The following is a 6,000-nucleotide window of genomic DNA, read 5'->3' as shown; positions in this document are numbered from 1 at the left end:
TCAGAGAACTTTTATTTGCATGAAATATTTGTTTCACCTATCTCATAATGATCAGTTGTTAGATCATTAAATCAATTTAATTAGTGTTACTCTCTTGTTTCTTGTTTGATTCACAACTCACTCATTACTCTTTTTTAAGTATGATATATGACAGAACAATGTCTTTATTTTATTCAAAATGTATCAGTAACACAATTTATAACTTCATTTTCTCTGTACTTCACGCTTATCGGTTATCGATTCAAATTCATGTGTTCCGTTAGTTTGAAAATGAAGTCCATCTCATGGAGAACTACGCAAAATCCACATTTAAAGTGTCAGAAAAAAGTGTTGTTAGCTTTCAATGTAATTTGTAGAAAAGAAAAAATTGAAATTCGGTGTTCATGATTTGATGAATGATATTTTGTTTGAGAAAATTGAGTTTTCATGCAACAGGTGAAGCTTTACGACGTGTACATTTCAAGGCAAACAACTCTTTCAGTGATGAATTTGGCTTATTTCTGATCTGTGCTAATGGATTAATATGCAGAACATACCTCAACAACAGTTTCACATTTACTTATTTTCATATGACAGCTTGAACTTTTGGAATTTGCATGAAAAATAAAATCATGGATGAGTAATATCCTAAACAAATGCTGAAGCTGAAGTTGGTTTTAAGATGTTAAATCTTCAACAGAAGAGTCTTTGGTCAAATGATATGTTGAAGAAAAGGAAGGAAAGAAACATTATTTTCCAAGAAATATCTTCCTATTGTGATGTCTACATTGTTGATTGAAATTATAGGCAGAAGCCAAGGACCTGCTCCTTGTGTTAAGGGTTGTTTGTCTGTGGTTTCATGGTTTGTAGTATGCAGACAATATCATCATTTATGGAGGAAACTATGTGGGAAAGCTCCTTCTCCTAAACAAGTGTAAGCTATTCATTCATGTGGCAAATTTGTATTATGTTATATGCCTGCAAAATCTTGCATTGTGTCTATGTGATGATCATGTTCGTCCAATAATCTTGTCTTGTATCACTAGTTGAGATCTAACACAATTTATATACTTTTTCCTTCTCTTATTTATATAATTTTTCATCTTTGGTTTATTGGCTCAATTTCATAATCTTATTTCTATTAAACATTGTCATATCTTAACTATTTATTTAAACTTATATAGGTTAGCATTTTCAGATTAAAAGAGCACTTCCAGTAAAATGCGATTTAGTATTTGTTTTTATAAAATAGATTTAAAAGACATCTTGTTTCAATATTTGCGATTTGGTGGGAACATACTATTTTTATTGAAATTTTGAAATCAAATTTCAATTTTTTTTACTAAAATATTTTTTCAAAATCATTGTATGTATTTTCAATTTCAATTTTGTTTGTTTGATTAAAAATAATAAAGAATGTTGGTAGTTTATAATACAATTAATTCCTTTAATAATGATTAATAAAAGTAAAAGAAATCAAATAAATTAATTATTTTTCTTGGTATGTGTAATCTTATTCAAAATGTTTAGTAGACTAACATATAAGAAAAATACAGATAGAAGGAGAAATTAGATATTAACAAACTGAATATTTTGTATCAATAATATTAGCTTCAATTAATCAACGTTCGTTTCTAAAAAATATTGTGGAAGACGTTTGTTAGCATTTATTTTTCTTTGAATATGCTTTCAAACAAACAATGAATTGAACTTTCTCAATAAATTCAATTCAATTTATACATTATGGTATTTAAAAAAAAGCATAATTTTTTATAAAATTATATTTATAAACTAATGTTAACTTATAAAAATTATTTATTTATTTACTGTAATATAAACATACAGAGTGAGATAAATTTATTGAAACGAATAAACTATATTTTCTAAGAAACTGGAGTTCCATTGCGTAATTTAGAAAATTTTGTTGATCGAATCCCCTTCGTTTAGAGATGGAAAAAAAATGGATAGTATTCATGATTAATGGAAAAAGATTGCAACTAAATATAATATTTAAGAAAATCGACACATGATTCCGAATATAATTCTATCTATTTTTTATTTACCCTTTTTTAATAGCTAAAAAACAAGATATACCAAATTAAAGAATACAAGTTTTTGTTGCAAAACATACCAAAGTTAGGTCTCTTACACCAAACGTTTTGTTGTTCCACTTTGATGTTTATAAAACATTTTACTTTCCAAAAGGATACCTTTGTCTTTCAATAAAATGCATATTTGGTCTCATATATATGTTGGTAAGATAAACTATTTAAGAGCAAAAATATTATACCTAACATATGGATAAGGAATTTTAACAATTCTAAAAATTAAATATATTGTATTTGAATTATTTATAATTGAATTCTCTTTATTTTTTAAATAGATTTTTTGGAGTAATTTGAAATATATTGAATTTCATTTTTTATAAAGGAAATTAATTTCTCTTGAGGTAAAATTCCATTTTAAAAATATTTGGCTGGACTTTTAGATTAGATTGATTCGACTTGACGTTCGACCTAAGTTGACTTGTTTTAATCTTCAACTCAAGCCAACTCATTGAAACTCTCAATAATGGTCGAGTCTGCTCATATTCATCTTGGACTGAAACAACTATACCTTTAGTGTCGAAGGTTTAGTCAAGTTAGTATGAGTCGAGGGGTCGTGTCAAGTCAACTAAGGTAGAAGGTCAAGTTGAGATGGTTCTAGCCAAAAGTCAAGATTAGTCGATCCTAATCAAAAGTTGAGACCTCTCTACCCTAACCGAAGGTTAAGAATAGTTGATCATGACCAAAGGTTAAGACAAGTTCACCTTGACAAAAAATCAAGATGAGTTGACCATCAAGATGAATCACATTAGGATGAAGGTTGAGAAGAGTCGACACAGACTGAAGGTCAACCTGAGTAGGCCCAAGTTAAAGGTCGAGCATCAGGCTTAACAAAGTTGACTCGGGAAAAAGGTTTAGCCAAGTTTGCCCAACCGAAGGTTGAGACAAATCAACCCTGACCGAAGTTCAAGATGGGTAAGTTTTGGTCGAAGGTCGAGATGAGTTGGCCTTGGTCGAAACTTGTGATGAGTAAACCTGGTTTAAAGGTAGAGATGAGTCAATCCTGATCAAAGTTTAGAACTAGTCAGCATAGGCCAAAGGTGAGCTGAAAGTCAACCCGAGTTACTTGGACTGAAGTTTGAGCTATGTCGATTTGTGTCGAAGGCCGAATATAGTTGCCTAAGTCGAAGGATTGATCCAAGTCAACTCGAGCAAAAGGTCGAGCTAAGTCAACCCAACCAAAGCTAAATACAAGTTAACCATAATTGAAGGTAGAGACAAGTCGATCTTGGCCGAAGTTCGTGACAAGTCAACCTTGATTGAAGTCCAATACGAGTCAGCACGTGCCAAAGGTCGAGTCTAGTAGTCCCACACTAAAGTTCAAGTTGAATAAGATTGGACCAAAGATCGTGCCAAGTCACTCAAATCTCAAAGGTCGAGCCATGTAAGTCTAGGCCAAAAGTCAAGCCTAGTCAATCGGAGTCGAAGGGTCACACCGAGTTGACTCAGGCGAAAGTTTGAGCTGAGTCGACTTGACCAAAGGGCAAAACAAGTTGACCTTGGCTGAAAGTCAAGCTAAGTCGACGAGTCAATCATGGATGAAGTTTGAGATTATTTGACACTAGTCAAAGATCAAGTTAAGTCGAAGGTTGAGGCGAGTAAGCTCAGACTGAAGGTTAAGCTGAATAGGTTCGAAGTCGAGTCAAGTTAGTATGAGCTCATACTCGAAACGATTTAACTCAAACTAGATGTCGAAATGACTCAACCTGAGTTGAAAGTCGATTTGAGTTGACTTTTTCGACCTACGAACTTTTTTTATCCTAACCAATAAGAAACTTCACACATTGTGAAATTTCAATTTCTTTCTTTTCTATATGAATTCAAATTTTATTATTTTAGTTATTTGAAATACCTTCTTAAAATTACTAAAATTCAATTTTCTTTTAATTTCCTCATCCAAACAAGTCATTTTACTTAAAATAATTTCAAGTTCTCCACATAAATGAATTAGTCTCTCAAATTGCCTCATTTAAACACAACATAAGTTACTTTCCTCTTTTTTTAAGTTTTTATTTAGATTCATCAAAGGTGTAGAAATTTTTCTTTTTTTTCCTCTTTTTTACATGAGAGAGTATGTACTTGTATACACAAAGATCGTAATACAAACAAACGTGACTCTGTCCTTAATTATAATGAACAATATAAAAAAATAATTGATTTTGATGGCAACATATTAAAAAAAATCAAATCATATCATAATATTATATATATATATATATATATATATATATATATATATTAATTCTAATTATTACAAAAAATATTGTCTTTACTTATTGTACCGTCCGGTCCTCCCCATTCATGAACCGAACGTCCACCCGGGTCGAACACCGAGACTGACCGTCCAAGTTAACGCTGCCCGACCACACATGGACCAAGTGACCCTCCAAGGTCGGCCATTCATGAACCGAACGTCCACCCGGGTCGAACACCGAGACCGAGCGTCCAAGTTAATGTTGCCCGACCACACATGGACCGAGTGACCCTCCAAGGTCGGCCATTCATGAACCGAACGTCCACCCAGGTGGGCAATCAGGACCGAGCGTCCAGTGTGACCGGATAGCAGAACCAGGTGGCCGCCCACCCAGGTTGACATCCCTGGCCGACCATCCTTCCCAACCGACCCGCACTTGGTCGACTACACGGTTAAACGCTAATGACTCATTAAAGCCCTTAACGAACATTAAGGTATGATTGGGTCGTTATCAGGCCATGAAAGGTAAAAGCTCATTACAATCAGTATAAATAAAGGTTCCAGGTATGAGTTCTGGACAGATTGCTTACAATGCAACATATACATGCATTACAGACCACTTGGTCACGTTACTGACTTAAGCGTCAGAGTGCCTTTGACAGGTACACGACCGCCCGACTTGGAAAGCGAGGAGGGAGAGGACGAATACTACAACCAGGACTTGAAGACGAGAGCCCGTTCAGCCCTTTCCAGCGCGTCCAGCCCTCAGCCAAGAGCAAGTGAAAAGGCGTCCGTCCGATCCGTACCATGCGATATCATCCGTCCGCCAGTCTTTACCATTTGTGAGTGTTTTAATAGGGTCCCCAGATCCGTTCGAAACACTTATTAAAATCCTATATTTTCTAACTTATAATCCTGAAGTAGCATACCCATAAATCAAATTATAACTTAATATCAAACATATTGATTCTACTTATTATCATGGATATTGTTTTTTATTATGGAAGTTTTTGAATGAGGAGTATTGTGAGAGGTGTAAATAACAGGAGGGAGGTAAAGATAATCCTTGAACTAATGGTAAGGAATGTCAATTAAAAAAAGACATTTCTCTAATTAAAAAGACAAAAAGTTTCAAAATATCTTCTTATAACATGTCTTATATAAAGAGTATAATCAGATGTAATAAATATAAACTCTTAGAACTCATGATAAGGATTGTAATAATTAAAAACATATTGGACTATTCCTTTTCTTTTTTATGCTAAAATTAAATTTGAAAATCTAAAGAAACTTATTTAACCTTTATTTTTCACCTACCATTAATTAAAAACAAATTTATTTTCAATAGAACTATTTATAGCCTATTTCCTGTATGTTAAATTCTGTAGTAAAGTCATTATACTATCAATTTCCACTTTTTCTTCATGCACTTCTATAATTATTAATTGCAATCCCATAGTGCAAGTGAAAGGAGTAAAATATCGGTAACTTTAGTTACAAACTTAATTCTTAAAATCTAGTTTTAGAAAGTATTATGTATATTTTGAAAAAACTTGTTTCAGAAATTTTGCTTCATAATCTATTTCGTATATTCTTAAAATTTTGTTCTAATAAGTTTGGCTCTAAAAGTACATTTTGAAAAGCACTTCATGTTTCACAAACTTGTTCTTTAAATTTTGTTCTGGAAAACTTGTTTCATAATGTATTTTATGCGTTTAAAAA

The sequence above is a fragment of the Vigna umbellata genome, chromosome 5 (assembly GCF_029865625.1).
Source record: "Vigna umbellata cultivar VRB3 chromosome 5, Vumbellata_1.0, whole genome shotgun sequence".
Taxonomy (NCBI): Eukaryota; Viridiplantae; Streptophyta; class Magnoliopsida; order Fabales; family Fabaceae; genus Vigna; species Vigna umbellata.
This window is presented reverse-complemented; position numbering follows the sequence as displayed.